The sequence below is a fragment of the Microtus oregoni genome, unplaced genomic scaffold (genome assembly GCF_018167655.1).
Source record: "Microtus oregoni isolate MIOR12 unplaced genomic scaffold, Mior012 000077F_ref0000221, whole genome shotgun sequence".
NCBI classification, from domain to species: domain Eukaryota; kingdom Metazoa; phylum Chordata; class Mammalia; order Rodentia; family Cricetidae; genus Microtus; species Microtus oregoni.
In genome coordinates this window covers 7,078,223-7,091,933 of record NW_024544029.1, presented here as the reverse complement: position 1 = coordinate 7,091,933, position 13,711 = coordinate 7,078,223, and the positions used below count along the sequence as shown (strand labels likewise).

The 13,711-nt window shown below is 44.7% G+C and overlaps 1 pseudogene; it reads left to right on the top strand.

Moving 5' to 3' along the window:
• The first annotated feature begins 411 nt into the window (after positions 1 to 411).
• LOC121441423 lies at positions 412 to 12,534 on the top strand (annotated as a pseudogene).
• Positions 12,535 to 13,711: the final 1,177 nt, after the last annotated feature.

The following is a 13,711-nucleotide window of genomic DNA, read 5'->3' as shown; positions in this document are numbered from 1 at the left end:
CGAGCCTCGCACTCCTGTAAGCCTCCCGGTTTGCGAATCTGACGCAACAGGTCCCCTTTGGAGGCGTAATCCATTATGAGATACGTCATGTCCCGTGTCTGCACCTCCTGAAGGAACCTGATTATATGCGGATGAACGAGGGATCTCATTATGTCAACCTCATTGTTGTTCCGGGCGCAGTCCCCATTCACATTTGCCAGAATCTTCACAGCCACGTAGCTGACAGTGGGCATGTGAAAGGCCAGTTTAACTGTGGCAAAGGTTCCTCGTCCCAGAGTTGTCAGCATTTGAAAGATACTGCTAAATGTCTCCTTGTCACAGTAGAGGGTCTCTCTGACCTCCTCCATGGCCAGGTTCTCGCTGAAACACAACGGGAACTTTAAACAAACAGTTTAAATCACACCAATGAGAATGTTTATCACTATCAATTCCTACATTCCAAAGAGAAAAAGAGTCACCGATATTTCAGGCAACCTAACCAGCTACGTAGTGCTCAGGAAGGGAAGGAAGTACCTTCCAAAGCAGTGGACAGCAGAACATAACACAGGTCAGGTTGGCCGGATTCACCCAGAAACGGAGAGAATAAAACAAAGGGTCGCAGAAGCTACGAGCCACTGATTGGACAGGAGAATCATCCTCTTACTTGAGCTGAACACTCATTGAGAGACAAGATACTAATAAAATCATATGCATGAGAAGTTGATGAGACAACAGAAACCCCGAAAACCCAGAGTGTCGTGGTGGGGAGATGGCTCAGGAGGTCAGAAGGTTTATTATTTCGGCAGAGGACCTGTGTTTGGTTCTCAGGACCCAGGTCAGGTGGATCACTGCCTCCAGTTCTAGGAGATCCTATACCTCTGACCTCTGAGGGCATCCAAACACATGCGTGGATGATCACAAGGGCAAACACAGACACACACACGCCCACGCACACACACACATATGTATACACACAAACACACACTTGAGGTCGCCTAAATGTATACTCACGTGTACTATATATAATTTTAAATAGTGATATAAGTCTTTTTGATTAATTTTATTTCTATGACCTGGAAAGACATAAGACGGCAACAGATCCCCTAGGTGCGGCACTTCAGGAAGTTATGTTGTCATGGGATTGCAGAACTGGTCTTCTGCAAGAAGAGTCCATGCTCCTAACTGCTGGGCTGTCTCTCCAGGCTAACCCATCTCCCAAAGAAATCTGTTTTTGAAAACCTTGAGAGTCCTCCTCATGGACTGGAAAATGTGGATGGAATTGAGAAACTTCTTGATATAAATTCAAGTAAGAAGATTTGATAAAGAACAAGATTGAAATATTTATGAGGAAAGAATCTGCATAGGAAAGCCCAGGAGCAGGCAAACCTACTGATGAATCCTTCGAATCTCTTGAAAACAAATGTCAGTGTTCCTCAATACTCCACAAAATAGAAAGGTCCTTAGCAGTTCCAAACTCATTCATGCCAAAACCAGGAAAACACAATGAAGAAAAACAGAGGCTATTTCCATGATGAACATAGATGTAAAGTCCTTAATAATACTACTTAATACTTTTCACCAAATTCACATAAGCCAGGCCATACTTCATGGTTACAATATGCTCCCAAGGATCCTTGCAAGGATATCTCTACGCATTTAGCCTGACAAAACAACATTGAAACAGAATTAAGGGCAAGAGTGCCACAGTCATACATAAAGACGGCCATAGAGAAGGATGAAACTGTGGGGCTCTCAAGAACATGGTTGTCACTGGAGAAGATCGCTCTACATGGGAAAAGCCAGTCCTTCAAATGTGTCACTTTTCTTCTCTCATATGTGGAACATGGGAGCAGGAGGAGGTCCTCAACATAAGAGGAGTCTCCTAGGAATGTGGAGGAGGTCGTGTGAGAAGAAAGCATAGCTGCGTGGGTTAATCACATGATCAAGTGCTCAGAATGCATTAGAGATGTTCCTGCGATTGCCAGGACTAAATTGTTCCTATGATATGGTACGCCATAACAAGGAAAGGCTTGATATGAGAAAAGAGAAACGGACCAAAGAACACATAACAAAAGTAAATGAAGAAGCAAAACTAAAGAGAGAGGTTCTGGAGAGATGAGTTAGTGTTTAACAGCACCTCCTGCTCTTTCAGAGAACCCTGGTTCCAGGCCCAACACACATGGTGCTCACAATCAATTGTTATTCAAGTTCTGGCTAATCTGTCTTCTTCTTGTGACCTCCACAGGTGCGAGGCTCTTGGTACCCACAAAGAAAGAAAACAATTTACTCATACACATAAAATAATAATAATAAAAGTTATACTCCAAGATGCACAACTTAAATATAAAAACTACCGGGCTGTGGTGGCACATGCCATTAATCCCAACACTCAGAAGGCAAAGCAGGTAATCTTTTAGTTTGAGGCCAGCCATATCTACAGACTGAGTTCCAGGAAGGCCATAGCTACACAGAGACTTTCTGTCTTGAATTCTCCTCCTATACACTTACAAAATAAACAGAGTAAAAAAAAAAAACATGAAAAAGTAAGCTAATAAATCAAGCCAGAAAATGAATAAATACACAGACAACAACAACAACAACAATCAAAGGCAACAAAGCTGGAGGGAAACTTACTATGTTGGAGTCCAGCAGATCTTGAAAGTCCAAACAGTCTCTTTCACCAGCACAGAGCTCCAACCACTTTCCACCTCACGAACCCGCTTGCACTGTAAGGAGAGGAGGCAACCTCAGCCAGAGATGTGATGGCACAGGCATCTGTCATTGTGAGGTCAGAGCAAGAAAAGGACAAATGGTGGCTTTTCACAGCTCACGGGTTTTTTTTTCCCCTTCTGTCACCTAGTACAGATCGGCTGAGTGAAAAAATGAGAACACGAAGGGACTTGGGAGGGGTGGCCAGGAAGCAGTGAGATCAGGGGAATGTGGCTTTTCCCATCTCTCCTCCAGAAGAGGAAGCTTCTGCCTTACTCCATTCTCCCTACCTCTCCTCTTCCCTCTTCTGTTTCTGTCTCTCTCTGCCTCTCTGCTCTTCTCCTCTTTCCCCTTCCCTCCATACCCACTAAATATATATCCAATCTCACTCTGGAAGGCATGCCTATCCATCTGTCTCAACAAACTGAAATAAAGAAAGAAAAGAAAAACAAAGAAACTCAGGAAGCGGAGTGAGCAACTAGTTGACAGGAATTAGCCAAGGAAGAACAAAGTAGCCAGTAATATAGGAAGAGAGAGATGCACAGCAAGGTGTAGGGAGACACTTAGCTATTCAGGGTCTTTTTAGTTTGGGATGAGTGAAGAGATGCTTTTCTTGCTGGGTCTCTGTCCAAATAGGAAAGTAGATTCGTTGCTTCTTGGCCTTTCTGAGCTAGCAGGTTATCACCCCAACATCTGACTCCCAAGGTTTTTTGTGTTTTTTTTTTTTTTTTTGGATTTTTTCGAGACAGGGTTTCTCCGTAGCTTTTGATTCCTGTCCTGGAACTAGCTCTTGTAGACCAGGCTGGCCTCGAACTCACAGAGATTCGCCTGCCTCTGCCTCCTGAGTGCTGGGATTAAAGGCGTGCGCCAACACTGCCCGGCTCTGACTCCCAAGTCTTTATTGGTAAATAGAAGAAAAGAGGCTTAGTTAAAACTTACATTTGGTGACTGTGGCCAAGCTGGTACCAGCGGGACCAGAAATCCCGCTAGGCCTCAGCCTATGTGGTGAGGTGTTGACTGTCAGGCCCTGGGGAGAAGATAGTAATTAAAATACAGGTAGATTCGGGTTAGGCCATTAAATTGACAGAAAAACAAGAAAAGTCTTATAAAGGTGAGCACTTGGCTTTTTTTATTGGTTTGTCAGCATGGGTTTCTCTATTTAACAATCACGGCTGTCCTGGAAGTCACTCTGTAGACCAGACTGGCCTCAAAGTCACAGAGGTTCAGCTGCCTCTGCCTCCGGATTGCTGGGATTAAAGGCATGCACCACTGTGGCCCGGCACATGGCAATTATTAAAGCTAGGAAAGTTGAGGCAGGAGGACCAGCAGTTCAGGTCATCGTTGGCTACACAGTGGTCTTGAGGCCAGCCTGTACTACAGGAGACCCTCTCTCACCAAACCAAAAAGCAAAAGCAAACAGAAGGGCAAGGACTGCTTTTGTCTTGTACATATTGAGGGTCCCAGTGCTTCAAAAGTAACCTTGGCTGTGAGACACAGGACATGGACTGATAGAGATATGAATAATTTGCAGTTTTGTGGATTTTAAGGTCAATTTTGTTATATGTCTATATTTCTAATCTTGATTAAGGTATTGTGATTGTGTAGTTCATTTAAAAATGTAATGTATATGGGTTGTTAATGGATAATCATCTATAATAGTCAAATTTGTAGTCATGTTCGTTAGATTTTCTAGATATATATAGATACATTTCAATTAGATAGACATTCTTCATATCTTTCAAAGACTGCAGAATATGGCATTTGATGTTTTAATAACTTAGGGCTTTTCATGACAATGAGACACGTCTGCTTCTGGCAGCACCAATCTACTTCAAGAGGAAGATGGGCATCGAAGAGGCTCCTTATGGAGTTTGATAGCCATTTCGGCCAGGAACTGCTCTTGCCTGGACTGTTGCATATACTGGACTGGACACAAAGAACCCACAGAAAGAGGACTGCTGAACTTGCCTAAAGGTGAGATGATCTTTCGGGGTTCCTGATTCATGAAAGTGTCTGTGAGACATTCTGCAGGACACAACAGATAGTGACTGAAATGCCTTTGAAATTTCCTGCTTCATGGAAATGGCTCTGGATACTATGGGCCTGTAGGCTGAAGATGGATGCCCCAATGGTACAGAGGAACTTTGGGTGACTGTCCAGGCAGCGAGATGTCTCTGTGATTTCTAGAGTTTTGTAAGTTGCTTACTTCTCATTTACTTAGGTAATATTATATCCTTCTGGAGTCTTTGATGGAGTTGAAGAATAGATAGATAGTTATAGTTTTCCTTAGTTATGATAAAGGACAAAATAGATATTGTACCTGTAATTCTTGCTTGATAACTGTTTTGTTATATGTAATCTTACTATGTTAAAGTGAAAGCCTTTCTTTTTGGTTTAAGCAGAAAAAGGGAAAATGATGGGTGAGAGTCTTCTGTTTTGTGTTAATTTCATTGGTTAAATGAAATTTAACCTTGGCCCTTTCAAAGGACAGAAAATTAGGTAGGCAGAGTAAACAGAACAGAATGCTGGGAGGAAGAAGCTGAGTCAAGTAGTCGCCATGATTCTCCCACTCCAGACAGATGCAAGTGAAGATCTTTCCTTGTAAGCCACCTTGTGGTGTTACACAGATTATTAGAAATGGGTTAGATCAATATGTAAGAGCTAGCCAATAAGAGGCTGGAACTAATGGGCCAGGCAGTGTTTAAAAGAATACAGTTTCTGTGTAATTATTTCAGGCAAAGCTAGCCGGGTGGCAGAAAGCAGCCCGCTGCTCCTCATCACAATGGACACAAGTGTGTCATGAGTGTGACATCAACACCTGAGGTGGGAGGGTGGCACTCAGCCTTTTTGTGTTCTTGAGGCTATGCTGTCTTCACCTTGCCTAAGTAATCAACAGATTTACCCTTTAAATGGACCTCACAGGACCCACCCAGAACCAGCTATGGGGCAGAAGCCAAAGAAACTGGATGGAAGTTTAAGAGAGTTCAAGCAGGACTTTCCTTCTCTGTCAATACAAAGTTCACTCCCCTAAGGCATCGTATATGCACACATTACACACTTAGTTACTGGCTAGCAGCTCTCTGTGAGGTCGAGGCCAGCCTGGTCTACAAACCAAGTTCCATAACAGCCAGAGCCACACTGAGAGGCTCCCTGTCTGCAAAAATAAAGAAAGGATGAGATGAAAGAGTTTTCCTCTAGCCCAGGCTTGTGATAATCAAATAAAGGCAGTCCTTGTCAACAAAATGTCCCCCTGTTTTTCCAAAAGGACAGGTATTTGGGGTGGGTCTCTGGAGTGCTGGGCAGAACATCCCAGCACTAGGTAGTTTTGTTCAAGAATGTGTTCCTTGAGGTCTCTGGCCAACAGAACTGATCCTTTGCTTCCAAATGATTATTGCCCCCACCCCGTGCCTGATAACACACGAGCTTTAGTACTGCAATCACCTTGCCCCCTGATAGAAAATGAAAACTTCCCACAAAAGGCCAGTTTCAGGCACACAGAAGGACAGAAGATGGTGGAGGGACCTGGTGTGCTATGTCCCACCAAGGAAACTTCCTCTCTTCCTCAAAGAACAGGTTCTTTTTAGACTTTCACGTTTTCTGTTCTTGAATCCTTTTCAGCTGCCCTGTTCCATCATTAGCATCGCAAAATGGGATCTAACTCTTACTTCTGGCCCTCTCCAGCCCTGACTTTGAACTGCCAGGAAGATCCTAAGATAACCACTTTGGAGGAGGCTTTCTGCTAGAGCACAGGCAGAAATCCATCTCTGCCCTTCCTTAGGACACCATCCAGTGTGCCTGTCAGTCCTCTGGACAGGAGTCCACATGACTTGGCCTGGACTAGAAAAGTACCTGACTGAGTTAGTAAGTGAGAACCCCAAGGGACTTGGAAAGGGTGGGAAGGAGGCAGTGAAATCAGGGGAATGTGGTCAAAGCTTTCCATGTGCGTGAAGGTCAATGTCACTGTCAGAATACTCATGTTGGAGAGTCAATGTAAACAAATGTTTTAAAATGGTGAACGAAGGAATGAACCCAGAGAAAATATTAAAACTAAAGATTAAAATAGAGTAAACATCTAATTGATGCAGATAATAAAAATTGCCCCAAATTATACCCCAGACCGAGGAAGAAAGAAAGGAAGAAAGGGTTATTTTCAATCCTGGAAACACAAACCTCTAAACCCCAAATCTGTGACCTTAGAAGGAAACTCACTGTGTTCAGATTCAACAGCTAATGAATATCCACCAAGTGGACCAGCTCACTTCTATCTAAATCACTATTTCAACTGAAGATCAGCCTCTCAACTGTAAGGAGAGGAGGCAGCCTCAGCCAGAGCAGTTAAGAAACAGGGTTCTGTCATTGTGAGGTCAGAGCAAGAAATGGACCAATGATGGCTTGGCTTAGATCACTGGTTTTCTTCACATTCTGTCCCTAAGTACAGGAAGGCTACCCTGGTCAGTTGGCAGGTAGGGGCCTGGGGAGGCTGGTTACACCCAGTTAGCCTTCACTGTATCTCCCTTTTTTGTTGATCGTGTCTGTTCTTTTCATTCTTTTGGTCTTTTGGGGACCTGACACCCAGCTCCCAATTAAATTATACACAGTAGCTTCTTCTTACTTACAATGCCTAGCCTTAGCTTGGCTTGTTCCTTTCCAGTTTTTCTTATCTTTGAATTATTCTGTCCACCTTTGACTCTGGCTCTAGGCTTTTTAGGCTTTTTTTTTAATAAAAAAAAACAAAACTCTGTGTATCTTACTTTGATTATTACTCAGTGGCTGGGTAACTGGATAGCTTCCCCTAGCATCCTCCTCTCCTTGTTCTCTTGCTCTTTCTCTGTTCCTTCCTCTACGATTTCTCCTTCCATTTATACTCTCTGTGTGACTGACCAACCTATCCTTTCTCCTGCCTTACGTTTGGCCATTAAAATCTTCATTAGCCTACCAGGTGTTTTAGACAGGCAAAGCATCACAGCTTCACAGAGTTCAACAAGTGCAACCTAAACAGAAGTCACACACCTTAAAATAATATTCTTCAACACCCCATGACCTACCTTTTCCTTCTGGGTTTATTTACTAGGTTTTCCCCAACTTTGAAACATGTCCACATGCTAGGGATCAGAGTTCAAACACAGGATCCTTCCTTGGGTATTACACATCCAATCCCTAATAGAAACCCTTTCCACTTTAATAATCATAGTAGGTGGGAGCATGTGAATTATAACAGGCACTGGAGGTTGTCCTTCACCGGGTATGGACACGGTATACTTGCTTTCTCTTCCTGTGAAGAAACATCATGACCTAAAACAACTGGAGGAAGGAAGCTTTACTTCCCTTTCACTTTCCTATCAGAAGCTACCATGAGTGGAAGTCAGGGCCGGAAGTCAAGACCAGAACCTCGAGGCAGGAACCAAAGCAGGTACCATGGAGTAAAGCCACTTACTGACTTGCTCTCCTTTACTCTCTAAGACAGATCATTTTATATATACAGCCATGATCTCCAACCCAGGGACATCAGTCACTGATTGAAATTCCCCATAGACTTACCTATTAGATAGTTAAGTTCCTTCTTCCTCAGATTACTCCAGCGTGTGTCAAGTTGACAAAATCCAACTGGCACACACTGATACCCATCTATTAGTGGATGGGGAACATGGTCCACTTCTCACAGACCCTAACATACTGACATGACTTTCGGTTCATGGAACCCATCACATATATTCTCAAAGCAATCAATTCCTTTCTTAGTAGACTCACATTGATCAGAATAACATGGTAGCCTCTGACTTACTCTGGGATGCTGTGGCAATGCTCTGTTTCCCAGGACACTCCTGGGCAAGTGACTAACTTCTTCGGGGCTGAGAGGAATAGACTTTGTCACATTTTCTCCATAAATTCTTCATCCAATTTCCCACCAGACAGAAAACTAGGACCTCAGCAGGCAGTGGGTTGATATGTTCAAAGTGATCAGAGGAAAAAAATCCATCAGTGGTCCCGGAATCCGCACCTCCTGAAGGGGGTTGGCACATGTGGTTTCTTCAATGACACCTGATCTTCTGGGCCAATATTTTAGGGAAAGTAGAGGGGGAAATCCTCCCAAAATAAACCAAATAACCACCAAAATACTTGAGAATGCAAATGAAAAATTTAGAGCAGACCTCAGAGCTAGGGCAACTCCCAAGTACCTTTTTGAGTGTTCTTAGACTCCTTTAGCTCTCATGGCCCCTTTGATGATTTTAATTCTGTTTTGTGTCTCTGTCTATGTGGATTCTAAACCCTGGTACAGTTAGTGTTGTTCTAATTCCAGGCCTTTATGATCTCATGCCTCAGAAATACCAGCTATGGACACCTGCATTGAGCCTTCTCCTACTGCTAGGGCTCTCATTGTTGTCACCTTCTGACCTCCAGTCCCTCACAGCCACACCCCACCTTCTCCAAATGTCTCCACTGCCTGTTTGTCCTGCCAGTCGAACCCAAGACGAAACCACAAGATCAGCTATCCACTCCAAGCTCTACATTTTTCAATCATTTATCATTTTTAGTGAGATATAATTTTCTCCCTTCCCCTCCCAGCCTCCCCTTCCCCTCCACCCTCTCCTATGACCCCCATGCTCACAATTTACTCAGGAGTTGTCTTTTCCTACTTGCCATGTCCATTAGATCCATGTGTGTCACTCTTAAGGTCCTCTTTGTTGTCCAGGTTCTCTGGTTTGTGCATGATTGGCTGGGTTTTCTTTGCTTTATGTCCACTCATGAGGGAGTGCATGGTATTTGACTTTCTGGGTCTGGGTTACCTCCTTCAAAATGATGCTTTCTACATCCATCCATTTGTCTGCAAATTTCAAGATGTCATTATTTTTTTCTGCTGTGTAGTACTCCATTGTGTAAATGTACCACATTTTCCTTATCCATTTTTCAGTCGAGGGGCATTTAGGTTGTTTCCAGGTGCTGACTATGACAAACAATACTGTTATGAACATAGTTGAGCACATGCCCTTGTGGTATGATTGCTCATCTTTTGGATATATATATATACAAAATATAAATATTTGTATATATATATATATATATATATATATATATATACAAATGTGGTATTGCTGGGTCTTGAGGAACGTTGTTTTCTAATTTTTGGAAAAATCACCATACTGATGCTCAAAGTGGCTGTATCAGCTTGCACTCCCACCAGCAATGCAGGAGTGTAGCATTTACCCCACCATATATCCTCTCCAGAATATGCTGTCATCGGTGTTTTGATCTTGGCCATTCTGACAGGTATAAGATGTTATATCAGAGTTATTTTCATTTACATTTCTCTGAAGGCTAAGGATGGTGAACATTTCCTTAAGTGTCTTTCAGCCATTTTAGATTCATCCTTTGAGAGTTCTCTGTTTAGTTCCATACCACATTTTTTACTGGAATATTTGTTCCTTTGATGACCAATTTCTTGAGTTCTCTGTATATTTTGTGGAACAGCCCTTTGTCTGATGGGGGGTGGTTGGGTTGGTGAAGATCGTTTCCAAATCTGTAGCTTGCCATTTTGTCTTGTTGACCATGCATGTTCTCTGCTTTACAGAAGCTTGTCAGTTTCAGGACGTCCCATTTATTACTGTTGCTCTCAGTTTTTGTGCTACTGGGGTAATATTTAGGAAGTGGTCTCCTGTGTCAGTCTGTGCAAGTGTATTTCCCACTTTTTCTTCCATGAGGTTCAGTGTGGTTAGTGTCATGTTGAGGTCTTTGATCCTTCTGGATTTGAGCTTTGTGCATGGCTATAGATATGGATCTATTTTCATTCCTCTACATATTGATATTCAGTTATGCCAGCACCACTTGTTGAATATGCTTTCTTTTTCCATTTTATGTTTTACTTCTTTGTCAAAAATCAGGTGTTTGCAGGTGTGTGGATTGATATCCATTCTTTGATTCAGTTCCATTGGTCCTCCTGTGTGTTCTTATGCCAATACCAGGCGGTTTCAGTATTGTAGCTCTGTAGTAGAGTTTGAGTCAGGGATTGTGAGGCCTTCAAAAGTTCCTTTATTGTACAGGATTCTTTTGGTTATCCTGGACTTTTTGCTTTTCCATATGAGGTTGAGTATTGTTCTTTTGAGGTCTGTGAAGAATTTTGCTGGGATTTTGATAGACATGGCTTTGAATCTGTAGATTGGTTTTGGTAAGACTGCCATTTTTACTACGTTAATTCTGCCTACCCGAGAGCATGGGACATCTTTCCATCTTCTAGTGTCTTCTTCAAATTCTTTCTTCAAAGATTTAAAGTTCTTGACTCACTGGCCGCTGGTCAACTTGGCGGCGGAGGCCAAAGGGGAAACTTTGTGGACCGCCTATCGATGAGCACCTGCACAGGAGCTGCTGTCCTTGGAACCGGAAGAGATCCGGAAGCGCCTGGACCTTACTGAGTGCCAGTTCCGTAACTGCCGCCATGATACTAATAGGGGTCTTCCGGGGGACTTGATCAACCAGGAAGTAGGCGATCGCGATCGTCTGAGCGACTATGAATTCAAGGACAGTTGGTGGACAAATACAAAGGGACAGCTTTCGTGACCCTGCTGGAAGGGGAGCAGGGTGAAGCTGCCATCAAGGCCTTCCACCAGAGCCGGCTTCGAGAGCGGGAGCTGTCAGTTCAGCTGCAGCCTACACATGCTCTGTTGTGTGTGGCCAAGCTGCCGCCCAGCGTGACCCAGGCACAGTGTGAGAAGCTGGTGTGACCCTTTGGCAGCCTGGAGCGCTGCTTCGTATTTTACAGAGAGCCCACAGGCCGCTCTCTGGGCTATGGCTTTGCAGAGTACATGAAGAAAGACTCGGCTGCCAGGGCAAGGCTGATTTACCGGGCAAACCACTGGGGCCCACAAACACTGTATGTGCATCGCACAGATGCTGGGCAGCTGTCCCCTGCCTTGTTGCACTCCCGGTGCCTCTGTGTGGACCACCTGCCACCTGGCTTCAATGATGTGGATGCCCTGCGCCAGGCACTGTCCGCGGTCGATGTGCCCACCTTCTTTCACCTGCCATGTGACCAGGGTGGGCAGCTGAGGGGCTTTGCAGTACTGGAGTATGAGACAGCAGAGATGGCAGAGGCTGCAGAACAGAGGGCAGGTGGCCTGGCCATGGGTGGCAGTCACCTACGTGTGTCCTTCTGTGCTCCAGGTCCTCCTGGCCACAGTAAGCTGACAGCACTCATTGCTGCCAAGGCCACGGCTCCCAATCGAGGCAAGGGACTCCCGCCTGAGCCAAACATCCTGCTGCTGTTGGACATTCTGGGCCCATCTGCCTCCCTCCAGCTGCTGCTCAGTCCTCTGCTGCATGAAGTGCCAGTGACCAGCAGGGCCTTTTGGGTGTGCCCCCTCATTCGACGGCTCAGCGGACCTTCCCTGTCCACTGCACTGCTCCAGTTAGCCTTGCATACCCAGAGCCAGAAGAAACCTGAGATCCTGGGAGACTCCCCTCTGGGTACCCTCCAGGCAGGTGCCCAACCTGCCAATTCCCTCCTTGGCGAGGTGTCTTCAGGTGGTGATGCTGGCTCTGGAACTGCAACCTGCTGAGGGAAGCCACAATCCCTTACTACCACCACTGCTGGGCCCTTCTGGGGTGGCCGGGAGCTCATGAGTCTGCATCCCCCAACATCCCAGCTCACTCCACACCCAGCCGCTGTGGGGCTCTGAGGCTCCAGTCTTTGTTAGAAGCCTCCTGAAGGACAATGTGCCCCTGCCAACCACCCCTGGGGTGTCACTGTTGGTTGAGCTCCCAAAGGACTACCGCATCTCCCCGAACCCCTACCTGAATCTACATAGCTTGCTTTCATCCAGCAAGCTGGAAGGCAAGGAGACCTGTGGCTGGTGAGCATTGTTTAATTTCCGTGTGTTTGTGGGCTCTGGAATTAGCATTGCTGTTGAAGTCTAATTTTAAGCCATGGAGATCTGATAAGATGCATGGGGTGTTTAAAATTTTTTGTATCTGTTGAGGTTTGCTTTGTTACCTAGTATGTGCTCAATTTTTGAGAAGGTTCCATGAGGTGCTGAGAAGGAGGTATTTTCTTTTCTGTTTGGATGGAATTTTCTATCGATGTCTGTTATAAGTCCATTTGAGTTATCACATCTGCTAGAGCCACTTGCAGCTCTAGATCTGCTCTGGAAGGTGACCTTTGACTCTTGTCAGTGCTTTGACCTTGCTTATCTCTCAGGGGTGACGTGAACAGCCTTCTGGGATGGATGGCTGGGACCAAGCCTTATTTGGTCTCAAGGTAGAGTGGCCTCACAGCAAAACCTGCCTTCAGTCAGGACCAGAAAGGGTTAATCTTAACAAGCCCTGGCTGGAATCTTCTAGGGTGGTTGCACCACTGTAGAGAATTAGACCCTCAGGAAATACTGGTCTTTATTGTGATAGTCAATGGGAGGCTCCCCCAAGGGACTGAAATGGCTGAGAGGTCTACTCACATTTTGGGTCTTTCCTAGTTAGGTTTCCACTGCTGTGATAAACGCCATGACTGATAGCAACTCGGATAGACTGGGGTTTGTTTTCTACTACACTTCACCATCCATCAATGAGGAAAGCTGAGGTTCAAAGCTGGAGGCAGGAACTGAAGCAGAGACCATGGATGAAGGCTGCTTACTGGCTTTGTCTCTCTGCCTCTACCTTCCTTGTACAACAGAACCACCTGTCCCAGGATCACATTATCCACCACAATGAGCCTAGGCTCCCCTGCATGAATTAACAATTAAGAACACACCCTGTAGTCATGTCTGCTGGCCAATCAGGTGAAGGCAACTCTTTGAGGGTCTGTCTTCACAGGTGTGTTTACTTAATAACTGAGGCTCTTACTGCAAGGTTTTATTCATTTTTGAGAAATGATTTCTTGAAACCCAAATTGACCTCAAATTCAATATTTAACTGAGGATGACCTTGAACTTCTGATCTTCCTGTCTCTGCCTCTCAGGTGTTAGAGTTACAGGCATGTGCCACCGAGGCTGGCTAAGAAATTTTTATTCATCTTCCCAGATCCATATTATTCCATAATGTA